Source organism: Rattus norvegicus, chromosome 3 (assembly GCF_036323735.1).
Source record: "Rattus norvegicus strain BN/NHsdMcwi chromosome 3, GRCr8, whole genome shotgun sequence".
Classification (NCBI taxonomy): domain Eukaryota; kingdom Metazoa; phylum Chordata; class Mammalia; order Rodentia; family Muridae; genus Rattus; species Rattus norvegicus.
In genome coordinates this window covers 171,733,256-171,748,054 of record NC_086021.1, presented here as the reverse complement: position 1 = coordinate 171,748,054, position 14,799 = coordinate 171,733,256, and the positions used below count along the sequence as shown (strand labels likewise).

General features: G+C 46.7%; 1 long non-coding RNA gene across 1 annotated transcript; it reads right to left on the bottom strand.

The window, feature by feature from the left end:
- Nucleotides 1–8,904: 8,904 nt before the first annotated feature.
- LOC134486308 (uncharacterized) lies at nucleotides 8,905–9,732 on the bottom strand. The gene is made up of 2 exons (XR_010065117.1): nucleotides 9,342–9,732; nucleotides 8,905–9,015 (listed from the first exon to the last, which is right to left on the bottom strand). It is a non-coding gene; the product is annotated as an uncharacterized LOC134486308 (long non-coding RNA).
- Between the last annotated feature and the right edge of the window lie 5,067 nt (nucleotides 9,733–14,799).

The window sequence follows — 14,799 nt, the reverse complement described above, 5'->3', positions numbered from 1 at the left end:
GGCAGAAAACAATTCCCCACAGTTCACAAAGTGATTCACAAGGATGCTACCAGATTGCTTTCCTGCGGTGAGGAGAATTGGCCAGCAGTGGGAAAGTTCGTGGGAAGCTTTAGGGGACAAGAGGACACATGAGATCCAGATCCAAGGTTGATATTCAGCCCATGTTCCCCGTCCAGCGAGCTTCCTGGAGTCTGTTCTGATTATTCCTGTTCACGCCATATTAGCCATTTAATATTTTAAAATATAACTTCTGTTTGGGACCATGGTGACTCAGTCATAACGAGATTATCTCCGTGAAGAGTGGGAGGTAAGTAGTTGAAGCCTAAAACACACCAAAGGTAAAATCTATTTGCCTTGTCAGGTACCCTCCCCACAGCATTGGTTGCCAAGTAACCTCTAGCGTTAGAAATTTGACCTACACTAGTAGCCATAACTTAACCTTTCCCTGTTGTTTGCAGTTTGTTCAGGTGTAGGTAGATGTTTAGTTTAGTTCAATTCAGTGGGCAATTAGGATGCTCGTGTTACCTGGGAATTGTCTGAAGTGATGAGGGCATTGTAGTATATATCTTTGTCTTTTTGAAAATTATGAATTACGACTTTCAAACCACATGCACCCAGGTTGCATTTCCCGACTGAGAATGTGAGGAGTGTAATGAAGGCAGTGTAGGAAGTGGAATTTGTTCCCATTGTGCTGTGGATGGAGAAGGATAATGCAAGAGAACCAGAGTTTCTGATGTAAAGAGAAAGGACAGAAGCAGCAAGAAATGAATCTTTGAAGAAGCTTTGCTTAGGAACACAGGGACTCTGGAGGTGTGCTAGAGAGACAGAGGGGTTGGACCTTCCACGAGATACATATGGCCTGGGAGAATTTCGGGAAAGAACTGATCACAGGAATGGGGTGTTTTAGGAAACCCAACAAGGGTGAGTGCTGCACCTGTGGTCAGCAGCTGGGCAGTTCTCCCCACCCCATCCCCATCCCCCAGGCCTGATGAGGGAGAAGAAGAGATAATGACTAGAACTCAAGTTTGATGTGGCTGAAAATCTTGTTCACAGAAGCAGTGCATGATGGGAATTGGCATGTAACTACCTTAGCCCGCTCTCCTTTTCTGTGTATTAATCTATGTCACATTCTACCCCTGTTCCCAGCAGTGCTTATAGCCACATGGCAGGTAGCTTATCACCAAAAAGCAAAGTGAGGCTTAAATCCCTGGAGAGGAGAGGAGCCTGGGAAGGAGTACCAGCCAAGAGTTTTGGCCAATTTATAGCTCTCTGCGAAGGAGAGAGCTGAGGCATCATGATCTTGGTACCCCAATCAGGCACTCCAGGAGCTGCATCTCTTTTTCTGGGGGCTTCCCCCCAAAGCCTTATTCCCCAGGAAGGCAAAGCATTGGAGAATTAGCATTAATCCTTCACCAGGATGTATCCCTATGGCCTCTGACATTCTCGTGTGATATTCTTCCCTTAAACAAGGGGAGCCGGGCTACTGAGTCATTTTTGATGAATGAAACATGTCTGGAATAATGGGATTCTACTTGGGAGCCTTCACTGTAAGAAGACTGCGGCTCTCTCATCTTGGACATGCTCTCTTTTGCTTCCTCAGCCAGTCATTCTGAGAGAAGCGGCTTATAGAGGGACATGGATGTGAGGAGATCTCTGGCCAATAGCCAGCGAGGCACAGAATCTAGTGACAACTTTTAAAGTGAGCTTGGAAGTGTTTCTCCTCCCTGCGACACTGCAGCCAGGGATGCCAGTTTGACTGCCACCTTGTAAGCCATGGGCACCCAGCTATGCTCTGCCCAGACTTCTGATCCACAGGACTTGTGAGAGAAAAATGTGTGTGTTATTTCTAAGTTGCTGCCTTTTGGGGATCTTTATCCCACAGCAACAGATCGGTCGAGTTCCATTTGCCTTCCCCGCCTTCTCCCTGGCGTCTTCATTTCGCCAACTCCCCCATTTGTACTTGGCTCAAGGTCTGTTTCCTTGGGAAGCTCATAGTAAGAAAAACACATGAAAAAACACAGGCTCAGAGATGGGGAGGAACTTCCCAGGCGGCAACGGAGACAGGACACGGACCGTAAGTGTTGAGTCTGTCCTCTGAACGACACGTCCCTCTTGGGAAATGACTGAGAAGTGGGAGCGAGAGGCAGCCAGAGCTCTGGGCTTGGCATCAGAGGACCTGGCTCTGGCGTAGCCCTGCTGCTTCTTCTGGCAAGGAGATTCAGGCAGTAAGTGCTCCAGAGAGGAAGTTTTCTCACCTGAGGAATTACACAAACAGCTCCCACCCGCGGGGGGTGGGGGGTAGATTAACTGAGCTTCAATAGGATGACTCAAAGCGGGCGCCTTCTTTCGGCTGTGAATGACTGCCACGGTGCCAAGTGGTTCTAGGTGTTCCAGACTGCTTAATCATCACGTGGCCTAAACCTTGGGCTTGTCACCCAAGGTTTGTCACCATGCTGTGGACTTCTAGAGCTCTCAGCGCGCTGTGCTTTTTCTTGGCTCCGAGTGACGGCTGACAGCGTAGTCTCTTGAAAAGTAGATGAGCGAGTGATGTCGCACGTCGGTGTGTGCTCCGGCAGAAGCATTGTGTCCCAAGGTCCTTTTAAAAGAATCCTATTCGAGATGTTTATATACAAACTGGGGAAAGAATGGGAGCGTTATGCTCAGAGCAGAAAATGCTCATAAATAAAAACGCACACTATTTATCGCCCATTTCCAAGGCTACTCTGTGGGCTGTGGTAGGGAGAGTCAGGCCTGGGCAAGGTGGGAATAGCTAGATGGGTTTTTCTCAGGGTTTTTGGGGCCCCATTTAACAATAGGGCATGCTGGGTAAACATCAGGCCCTGTGCTGCAGATTTGGAGCCTGCAGCGAGCCAGGAGTTTCTCTGCCGTGTTGCTTAACTTCCATGTCAATGGGGTCCGACTACCTCCAGCAGATGGAGGATCCACTTTAGGAAAATCACTTTTTCTTTGTAATCAAGGCTTATAACATGTTTCAGCGAATGCTTTGAAATCACTTGTAATCATTGTTGAGAGCCTGCGGGGGTGGGCTGGCGCGCAGTGTAATGCATCTACCCACCCACACCCACTTCCCCCTCCCCATCCCAGTCACACGTCACAGGTAACCGTTGCCTATTGGGAATCTGTCTCCACACAGTTTCAAGGCTCCCCCACCCTCAGCTTCCCCCCTATTGCAGTAGGAAGGCCTGCCATGAGGACCGAGGAATGCCTATACTCATGAACCGGAACTGTGTTCCAGGCACAATGTTGAAAACTCCCCCTTCACGAAATCACTGTATACCTACAATAGTTCCCTCGAGGGAAGGGCCACCATTATCCCCTTTTAACAGATGACAGAACTTCTGAAGCTCAGAGAGGCAAGGTTATTTGGCTGATATCACAGAGCATCTGTGTACGGGAGAAAGAAGTCAAACTGTTGTTGTTTCCTATGAGATTGTGCCTCTCAATGATTCATTAGTTATAACAAAGATTCCTGGAGGAACCCATTGCCATATTGCCGTTCCCTGGCTCTAACCACTTCCCTCAACATCCTAACAATGAGTATACAGTCCACTAAGGAATGTGATCAGTACCGAACACATTCACACTCTTCACTTGTCCGAGTGGGAGGCAGGCATTTCTACCTCCAACCTAGGTATACTGATCCCCTCACTATAAGAAAAAAAAATCTACTTTAGCAGCTGCAGGTCTAAGAAAGAGTGAACTTGGATCCAATTCCATCTCAGAGCCATGCCTGGTAGAACCCAAATCATCTGGCTCCAGGGGACACTGCAGTTGAGTGGACAAGAGGACAGTGCTCAACCGTTGTATGCTCTACACTTGTGCATGTTTGTTATGCAGCAGAAGCTGACGAATGCAAGAAGCATAATCCCCAAACACAGAAAGAATCTTAGTTGGGCCCCTGAGAACTATCCTGTCCACCCAGGCATCCATTATACAGGCAGTTTGTGCAAGCATTTGAAACTATCGTCTGCATCAAGTTATTGCTGTCATAACAAAATCCCACACATGTAGCAGCTTAAAAGTGACACATATGCACACACAGCATCTCATAGTTCTCTGGATGTGATGTCTGCAGACAGCATGGTTCTGCTGAATCTCCACAGAGAACTTCTTAAGGCTGAAATCAAGGTGTCAAAGGGGCTGTGATCCCTTCTGGGAGCTCCGGAGAGGTGGGGGTCAGGGTGAATATACTTCTAAGTCCTTGCAGCTTGCCTTCAGAATTCAGCTCAGGTAAGGGGAGCACTGAGGTCGCTGTCCTCACTGGCTGTCAGCTGGGAGCTGGCCTTTGATGGTCCACGAAGACCCCTTTAGTAACAGTGGTGGAGTTCTATGGATGCTTTAATCCTTTCAACTTCCCTTCTGCTGCAGCTCTCCAAGGTTGTTGTGCTTAGCAAGGTTGATACGGACGAAGCTCCAGGACAGCGTTGTATGAGAGTTGGTCTATTATAATATACCAGTCAAGAAAATGAAGGTCTATTGGGGGAGGGTTCTAGGGAAGGAAAACTGTGGTAGAGATGATGAAAGAGACGCTCAAGGTGGGGACGCTAACTTTGCTAGCCATCACTGAGATTCTACAAAGCATGAAGGTTGAGCTTGACTTCTTCTTCAGTTCTACTAGAAGAGAAACAGGGGGTCCCAACCTGACTTCAAGGTGCCCAACGCTGTGTTTGGCTGTGTTCTGTCTTCCTGACATTCCAGTTCAGTGATTGTGTGGTCACAGCGCTGGATCTGAACCCAAAGACTTACTATGCTTAAGTCAATTCTTTGTTCACTAGCTCAGTTGTTAGGAGAAAGGGTGAGCCCCAATTTCTTTACCTGAAAAGGCAGATATGATTGTTTTCCTGCCTTCTTCCTGGACCCCTTGGATATAGCAAGCATGATATGAAGCCAGAATGAATGACGAATGTCTACGCAATGCAGATGACGCTTTTTCCTCACGGGGAGGCTTGAGGCTGATTGTAGCCAGCAGAGAGTTGGGATGGTGTCCTTGGGGAAAGGGTGATTCCTTTTACCCTGATGGAAAGGAGCTAGAGTTACCACTGTCTGTTGTCTAAGATGACACATAAGGGCCACAGTTGGGACCTAGAGAAGGGCTTCCTACCAGTCCTGCCAGCCAATCTTTACAAAGCTAGTCAGAGCTGGCATCTGCTGGTCAGCACAGAAGTGCCAAACCCTGTTCATCTCTACTTGAGGGAGCCTCAGACATTACCCAAAGATTAGTCTGTAGACTGAGAGGATGTGGAAGATACACCGAGGTTAGAGTTAAGGGAGCCAAATGTTCTGAGTTGAGAATAAACTGACGGCTACCAAGGCAGGAGGGAGAAGAAATCAGGGGACAGAGCTCACCAAAGTTGTAGCTATGCAGGCTAAACACGTCTGCAAGTGATGTGTAACTGGAGGAGGACAACGGTTGAAAAATGCTTGATGGTATTTGAGATGTTGGCTAGAACAGTAGATTTTAGGTGCTCTTGTCCCCCACAAGAAAGGGGTAGCCACAGGAAATGGTGGCTGGGTTATTACCTTTCTCTGTCAGCCAACCATTTCTCTGTGTGGCCACGAGCATTGTGGTTCATACCTTAAATTGAGCAATGAAACGAACAAAGTAGACTGGAATGCCACAGCCTCTGTGTGGCTATGTCCTGCTTAGTGGGCTGAAAAGAGCCCCAGGGAGGAGACCAGGCGGGATGCTGCCTCAGCTCATGGCTCTGGGCTTGGTTGCCTAGATCCCACACTGCCTTCCCAGCTTGGCGACCTTGATTGTATCTGTCTCTGTTTACTCAATCATAAAATAGACACAGCGTCAGTCACTACCCCATGTAGCTGATGAAACAGTCATGGGAGGGGCTGCCCTGGATTGGCTCTAGTTCCTTTGAGATCCCTGTTCACTTGTCATTTGCAGGTTCTCCAGGATGCCCATGAATGCCACGTCCCTTCCCCTGGAGCAACTGTAATTCTCTCTGCCCAAGCATTCTTCTGATCACAGGAGGATGCTCAGCCCCTACATGGGGGCATTTACAAGTTCCACATCATTTGTGTTCTAGAAATGAGTCCCAGTCAATAGAATTGGGAGCTGGCAAGTAAACTTCCAGCTTCCCTACACGCTCACTGCAGGATAATTCTCAGTGTGAGCATAGAGCTTCAAAGAGTCCCCAGTTTTCCACAAGGGAGCCTACTCATTCTGGTCCCTTTGTTGACTTTTTCTTCTCTTTCCTGTCTCATCTCCTAATGTACTTCCTAGGGTCACATCACACAAACTCTCCCTGCTGTCACAACTTTGTTCCAAGACCTGGCTTGTAGAATCCCAACTGAGATGGGGCTTCGCACCAAGCATGGCATATGGTAAGTGCTCAGCAAACCGTATTTATGACTGTATTTTTATAGTGTCAGCTCTTCCTCCCGGGTTCTTTATTCTGGTGATAGGCATACAACATACAGTCTTCACTTGGTCTTTGCCAGCTTTGGTGAGTACAGATGAGGAAGCCTAGTCAAGGGGATTTCCCTCCTGACCTCTGCCTTCTAAACTTGCCTCCCAGTGATCCCTGAAATCTCAGGAACCCAGGCAGAAATGGTGAGAGAGTGGCCTTCCTGTTGGATGAGGCTCAGGCCTGAGAGAACTCTCTACTGCAAGCCTCTAAGAAGGTGGCAGAGCCTCAGTTCCATATTCTGTGCAGCCTCTGAAAGAACAACAGGGTTGCCTAAGTGATTAAACAGAGCGCTGCCTATGAAAACCCTGGTGTCTTGGTCTGAGAAAGGAGCCAATAAGCACTGATTTCTCTTCAGATCAACCTCCGTCCCCCATGCCTGAAGACCCAGAGCCTGGAAATGGACTTGTCAGAACGTTTTGACAGGTGGAGTGAAGAGGGTCTCCACTGGACCTTTGCTTTCACGGCAAGCTTCCCTGAGAAGTTTCTGGCAGTGGTAGAAACCACTGATCAATTATTTATCAGGCGAACAATGTGCTCATAGCACTGGGTGTAGATGAAAACAATACACATCTGACTCTCAGGAAGCTCACAACCAGCAGACGCTTCATAGCAGAATATGGGCTGAATATTGGACGCTTACAGGACTGTTGGGGTTGGGGGAGGCTGATTTGGGAGCTTGAGGTCAAAAGACCCTGCCTTCTCTATATGGTAGTTCAATAACATTGTGTGTGTGTGTGTGTGTGTGTGTGTGTGTGTGTGTGTGTAGATTGGCATCAGTTGTCTTCTTCTCTCACTCTCTACCTTGTACATTGAGGCCGGATCTCTCACTGAGCCCAGAGTTCACTGGTTCAGCTAGGCTCGCCAGCTGGATAGCCTTGGGGATCCAATTCTCTGCCTCTAGAATTCTGAAATTGTAGATGGGTTGCTGTACCTGCAACATGATTTTTTTTTTTTGAGTGCTAGGGGTCTGACCTCTGGTCCTCATGCTTTTGAGATAATCATCTTTTTTTTTTTCTGTCTCCCAAGTCTCTAGATAACCAACCATTTTAATTATTAATATATCTGGACACTTACTCTGAGGCAGGCACAGTGTAGGTGGGTTAACTCAATAGAACTCATGCTGGGATGGACCCTGTGAGCAAGAATCAGCGTAATTACTCCCATTTTTCAGGTAGGAAACTCTGTCTTGGACATAGGACATAGCTTGCCCGAAGTTACAGTTGGCAGGCATTTGAAATTAGTCTGAGTCTGAGTATTTGCTTTTAATTACTTCCTGTTCTATCCCACACTCAGATTCCACAGGGTTTCTGACCATCTATCTGGACTTTCAGGGCCCCACTAGGGATATTTCTGAGTAACTTGAGTTAATGATATTCAAAGTGATTTAGTCTTATGGCTCCATACTGAATTGAATTGTGTTGACTGGAGAGCTTTGGATTTGGGTGGGTAGCAGGGGGATTTTAGTCAAAATATATATCTGACAACTGGATGGTGGGGACCTATGGTGACTTCCACGTGCAAGGTGTCTATCCTGTTTGCACAGGGTGTTGGTGGTAATCTATGTTTCCTTGTAATAGATGGTTTTGAACTTTTTACGGATTACAGATGGTGGACAGTGCTTGGGACTTCCCCATCCCTGATATCCCTTGTGTTTACTCAGCTGCCGTGGGCATCAGCTGCTAGTAGCTTTCACTCTTTCTCCTTTCTTAGGATGTTGTACTTAGCAGATTAAAAAAAAGACATTTAATCTGTCTGGAAACCCCACTTCTCCTGAGAACCGTCTGACTGATGGCAGCAATTCCTAGTTAATGACTGACAGATAGGGAGCAGGAGAGTAGGCTCTTACCACAGGAGGAGGACAGCTCTGTGGTTCATACTCTATTGTCTCCCGCTGGTACAAGCTGGGGCTAACAGCACCCTTCCTCCTCCGTTTTCCCTCCTTCTCTTTTGAGATAGGGTCTTATATAGCCCACTAGGGTTTGAGACTTGCTATGTATAGCTATGGAAGGTCTTGAACTTTTGATCCTTTTGCCTCTACCGCCCCAGTGAGTGCTGGGCCTCAGGTGTGTATGACCATGTGTGTTTTTGTGTAGCACTGAGGATGGCATACAGGGTTTTGTGTGTGCTAGGCAAGGACTCTCCCAATTTAGCCAAGTCCTTGTCCCCTTTCTCTACCCTCTCCTTTGCTGTTTCCTTCCTCAAGAATTCACACGCCTCTGAATCCGTGCCTCAGGCTCAGGTATCTAAGGTCCCAAGATTCCCTTGGGAATGTGTTAAAATTCTAGGCCTTTCCCCCAAGGGAATGAGACACAGCTATTCCAGCTGCATTAGAAAGTAGTTTTTGGAATTCATTTTGAGGTCCCCCAAACCTTGTCTGTCTAACACTCTCAGAGCTTGTCGCCAGAGACAGGCAACCCTTGGAAGGGGATGAATTCTAGCGAGAAGTTAGCTCTGCAAATTATGAGGTCTTTGTCCATTTAATTACCACCATTATTTGAGCCTGTGTGGAAATCAAAACTAGACCGGTGAGAAGAAGCTGTCAACTGAATGCCATGATCAAAAACAGGAGCTGATAAGACACAAAGAAACAAGCGTGATCAAGTAATTTTTCTGTTTAAAACCCTTCAAAGGCGTCTCATTAATTTCCCAAGACCCAAAGTCCTCGATGATGCTCCCCCACCCCTACGGGCCTGCTCTCACATCAGCTTCACTCCAAACTAACTTCAATTTGATATCCATTCAGTAGCCACCTTGGTGGTGGTGTTGAGTATATCTGAGAATGTGACTTCCTAGCTCAGGGCCTTTGCACATGACACTTCCTGTTCCTGGACTGCCCTTCCCAGCCTTCTTGATCCTCTATGACTTGACCGCATCCTCAGGGAAGTGGTTTCTCACCTTTTAGATCACTTTAGGGCACATGGCAGACACCTTGCACTTCTTCCAGCTGGTTACTTAGTGCGGGGATAACAAATGCCCCCAACTTGACTGCATAAAGCAAGCTTGGGAGTGCTTCTGAGGTCTTGTGCACAGCTCTGGGAAGGTTTCAGTTCCTTCTCCAGTGTGCCTCCCTTCCTTCCCAGCCTGTCGAGTGTCCCCTCAATAAGACCTTCTGCAAAGCAGGAGGCAGAGGGATAAGGAAGAGGACAGAAGAGAGGAAAACACAGGCAAGCAGACTCAAGATGGGAGACTTATTTTTTTTTTCATAGCCTAAATCTTGGCCATGTCATTCTGTTGCCACTCATCCTTAGACGTACACTGTCGGGCCTGCACTCACAGGAAGTGAGCCACCCAATCCAGCACTCACAGGAAGTGAGCCACCCAATTCGGCACTCACAGGAAGTGCGCCACCCAATCCAGCACTCACAGGAAGTGAGCCACCCAATCCAGCACTCACAGGAAGTGCGCCACCCAACCGGCACTCACAGGAAGTGCGCTGCCCAGTTCACACTCGCAGGAAGGGGAACTGGGTTTTCTCGAAGGGAAAAGCATCATAGATGTTGGCTCTGCTCCTTTAAAACCCTGGCATCGCTTCTTCTTGCTACATCTTGACCTCTATATCACGTGGTGATGGATTCCTACAGGCTTTGACTGTAGTCTTCAAAAAGGAAGAGTCTCTTTTCCTTCTCCCTTTTCTCACATCGCATCTCGGCACCCAACATAGAGTTAGCACTGAATAAATACCTACTTAATGAGCAAATGATCTTCATATTCCTTGTCAGCACAATTCAAGGAAAAAAAAAAGGCATTGGCAAGAATCATAATCGGTTTTTCGAATGTCGTTGCATTTTGGTATGTGGGGCTCTTCCAAGCCAGCCTTAGCGTTTGAGTTGGAAGACGAGGTGTGGGGTAAAGAGCCCTTGATTTTCCTCCCTTCATTCATTAAGCAACCATTTATTGAGCACTTATTACGTACTGGAAAGAGTGCCAGCTTCTGAGGACATAGAGCTTAGCAGGATGCACAGTGGCTTTTATAAATTAAGACAGCCACACATTAGCATCTAAAGCAGCCTGGTGCCTTTTGAATAATCTTCAAACACCACTTACAATAGGCAGCTGCATTAGAAACAGACCCCTTGATATCGAGTTTGCAGAAGTTGTTTTATCGGCCCAGCATGATGCCCATGTGGAGTGTCGTATTTACATTTCATTCCCCAGTGCCTGTGCCAGAATCACACCCCCCACCCACCCCTAGACTTCATACCTTGGGTCACTGTTTGCCAATGTATAAAAGGTTTTGTCCAAGGAGCTGGATGACGATGGGGAAGGAATGGCATCATCTATGACTCGTGAAGATCTTAGGGTGGTTGGTGCTGGGAGATAGTCCCCGCTGAGGTCGTCAGGTCATATGTGGAGAGTAAGGATAATATGGAGAAATGGAACCGGGAAAAAGTGAAATAGAGAAAATGAGCTGTGGCTAAAATGAGTGTCATTTGAGAACAGCCCCATCCGAGGCTCAGGTAGCATTAGCCTTGGTTCCCATGCTGCTACAGGGAGCCATGTCCTCCTTTCCTGAGCCCCATGACTTTGTGAAATAAGTGCCTCCGATCACCCTCGTGGTTTTACAACAGGCCAGGTTTGCTCTTAGTGCATCTGTATCCTAGAGCACCCTCAGACCCCCAGATATGTAAATCTTATAAGATTCGAGCCTCAATTCTCATGCAAACCTCTGTGTTTGTTTGCTAGTTCTCCAAAATCCCAACTGATTCTAGCAAAAGCAAGAGTCCATCTTGCCACCTCTGCAGAGTTGGTGAACACAGCCCCTACCGCTGCTTTTAATCAACAACAGAGAGGAGCTGGGGGCATTTACACAGCAGTGCCCTGGAACTTCCGGCACTAATGGTGGCCTGTCCCAGGTGGGTACTCCACTAGCTGAACAGGTTCTCTAGAAGGTTCCAGCTCTAGTTGCCCACAGTGCTCTCTATGCTGATAACACACCTTTAAAATGATTTAATTTTTAGGGGCTGGAGGGATGTTCAGGGGTTGGGAGCATTTCCTATTCCTCCAGAGGATCTGAATCCACAGGGGATGGCTGACAGCTGGTTCTTCCCTTCCACCTTTCTGTAAGTTCTGGGTCTCAAACTCAGGATTTATAGGACTAGCACTTGCGCATGCTCAGCCATTTCACCGTCTCCATAACGTATTGACTGGTTTCTTTTTCCTTTCTTACTTCCCTACTGGTTCCTGGGCTCATTCTCCAAATATGACTTACACTTGGGTCTTTGTTACTAGAACATCTCCTCTCCTTTGGAGACCAAAATAGCCACACTGAGCAGAAAGCCTTCCCCTCCCCCATTCCTCACCTCACCTCTGCAGCACTCCCAGGTCCCAAGGCAGTTTGCAAACCAATGGTCTAGGAAAAAAAATTTCTCCATGTTCCCTTACGGTCACAGCATCCTAAAGTTTCTCATGACTTTGCTTTTAAATGCCACTTTTTTTCCCTCTTTGGGCTTTATTTTATTTTATTTTTTAAGTTAATTTACTTATTCACATACAACCCAATATCAGCCCTTCCTCTCCTCCCAGTACCTGCTCATGTAAGTCCTTTCCCCTTTTTACCTCCTCCTTCTCCTTTGTGAAGGAGAAGCACCCCTCTGGATGTCACACATTTCAGTCCAACCCCACCCCCATCAAGTAGTTTCAAGACTAGGCACTCCCTTTCCCACTGAAGCCAGACAGGCTTCAGTGCAGGGTCCACATGGAAGGCAGGCATCAGGTTCACAGACAGCCCCTCCTCCAGTTGTCAGGGGACCCACATGAAGACCAGGTTGCTCATGTACAATATTTGTGCAGGGAGCTTAGGTCTAGCTTGGGCTCACTCTTTGGTTTGTGATTCAGGCTCTGGGAACCCACACGGGTCCAAGTTAGATTCTGTTGGTCTTCCTGTGGAGTCCCTGTCCTCTTTGGGTTCCTTGGTCCTTTTCTGAACTCTTCACAATAGCCACAAATGACATAAAATAACTTGCTGTAAACAAGCAAGTGAAAGACCTGTACAACAAGAACGTCAAGTCTCTGAAGAAAGAAACTGAGGAAGACATCAGAAGATGAAAAGATCTCCCACTCTCACAGATTGGTAGAATTAACACAAAGAACATGGCCATCTTACCAAGCACAATCTACAGATTCGATGCTATCCCCATCAAAATTCCAACTCAATTCTTCACAGATCTAGAAAGAACAATTCTCAACTTCATATGGAAAAACAAAAAAGCCAGGATCAGGATAGGCAAAACAATCCCGAACTTCTAGAGGTATCACTGTCTCTGACTTCAAGCTGTACTACAGAGCAGTAGTACCTAGGTATTGGGAAAGAAACAGAAAGGTGGATCAATGGAATTGAATCAAAGGCCCAGAAATAAAACCATATGCCCATGGACACTTGATTTTTGTCAAAGAAGCCAAAACCATGTAAAAGAAAAAAGAGTCTTCAACAAATGGTACTGGACAAACTAGATGTCTACATGTAGAAGACTGGAAAAACGAACTATAATTATTACTCTATAGAAAGCTCAAGTCCAAGTGGATCAAAGCCAACATAAAACCAGATACACTAATAAATCTAATAAAACAGAAGGTGGAGGATAGCTTTGAACTTGTTGGTACAGGAGACAATTTCCTGAACTGAACACCAATGGCTCAGGCACTAAGGTCAAGAATTAATAAATGGGACCTCACGAAACTGGAAAGCTTCTGTAAGTTAAAGAACATGTTCATTTGGACAAAATGGCAGCCTACGGATTGGGAAAGGATCTTTATCAAGCCTACATATGACAGAGGGCTAATATCCAAAAGAAAAGTCCAATATCCTTAGCTATCAGGGAAATGCAAATTGAAATGATTCTGAGATTCAACCTACAGCCATCAGAATGGCTAAGATCAAAAGCTCAAAGGACAGGATCTGCTGGTGAGGTTGTGGAGAAAGAGCAACACTCACTCCTCCACTGTGGGTGGGAGTGCAAACTTGTACAACCACTCTGGAAATCAATTTGACAGTTACTCAGTAGATTAGGAATAGTTCTATCTCAAGATCCAGCTATACCACTCCTGGACATATACCCAAAAGATGGTCCACCATCCCACAAGGACACATGCCCCACTATGTTCATAGCAGCTTTAATTATAATAGTCTGAAACTGGAAACAGTCTAGATGTCCCTTAACTGAAGAATGGATAAAGAAAATGTGGTTCCTTTACACAATGGAGTACTATCAGCTATTAAAAACAAGGACATCATGAATTTTACAGGCAAATGGATGGGACTAGAAAATATCCTGAGTGAGGTAACCAAGACCCAGAAGGACATGCATGGTATGTACTCACTTATAAGTGGATATTAGCCATAAAGTACAGGATAATTATGCTATAATCAACAGACCCATAGAAGCCAAATATCAAGGAAGGCCCAAGGGAGAATGGTTGAATCTTTCTCAGAAGAGGAAATAAAATAGAAATTGGAGGTGGATGGAAAGAGGGAACTTGGTGGAAGAGGGGATGGGGAAGGAAGCAGGGCAGGGTGGTGCTGGGGACATCATATGTAGGGAGAGCAAGGAGAGAGAGAGAGAGAGAGAGAGAGAGAGAGAGAGAGAGAGAGAGAGAGAGAGAGAGAGAGAGAGGAGATTGGCCTTGGTGAGGCAATCTCTAAGATATACCAGAGCCCTGGGATGGAGGGAGGTCCCCGAGGGTCTATGGGGTTAGCTCTAGTGAGAGTCCCAGAAGTGAGGGATATGGATGCAGAAGTGGCCACTCCTTGTAACCAGGCAGGACTCCCAGTGGAGGGACAAGGGCAGCATCCCACCCACAAAACCTTCGACCCAAATGTGTCCTGTCTACAAAATATGTAGGGACAAAGATAGAGACATAGGCTATGGCTAACCAATGACTGCCTCAAATTTAGACCCATCCCACAGGCAAAAACCAATCCCTGACACTACTAATGATACTCCGCTATGCTTCCAGATAGGAACCTAGCATGACTGTCCTCTGAGAGGCTCCACCCAGGAGCCAATGGAAAGAGAAGCAGAGGCTCACACCCAAACATTAGATGGAACTCGGAGAGTCTTATGGAAGAGTCAATGCCACCTTCCACTGCTGTGTTCAGGTGGACAGAGTTGGTGATTCTTTACAAACTCAAAGTGAGCTCACACTTCCATGTTTTCAAAGGGTTATTGTGAGCTTGCTCTTTTGCACATTTGCTTTATGGAGCAAGAAAATGAATCCACACCAACTGGCAGGTACACTGGCCGCAAATCAGTTAGAGACAAGGAAGCTTGAATGGTTTGGGGATGGGTGTCAACTCCACTTTGATGGGTGTTATTTTTTTTTTCTGGTGTTTCTTCTAACCTTTTCATAGAGGGGA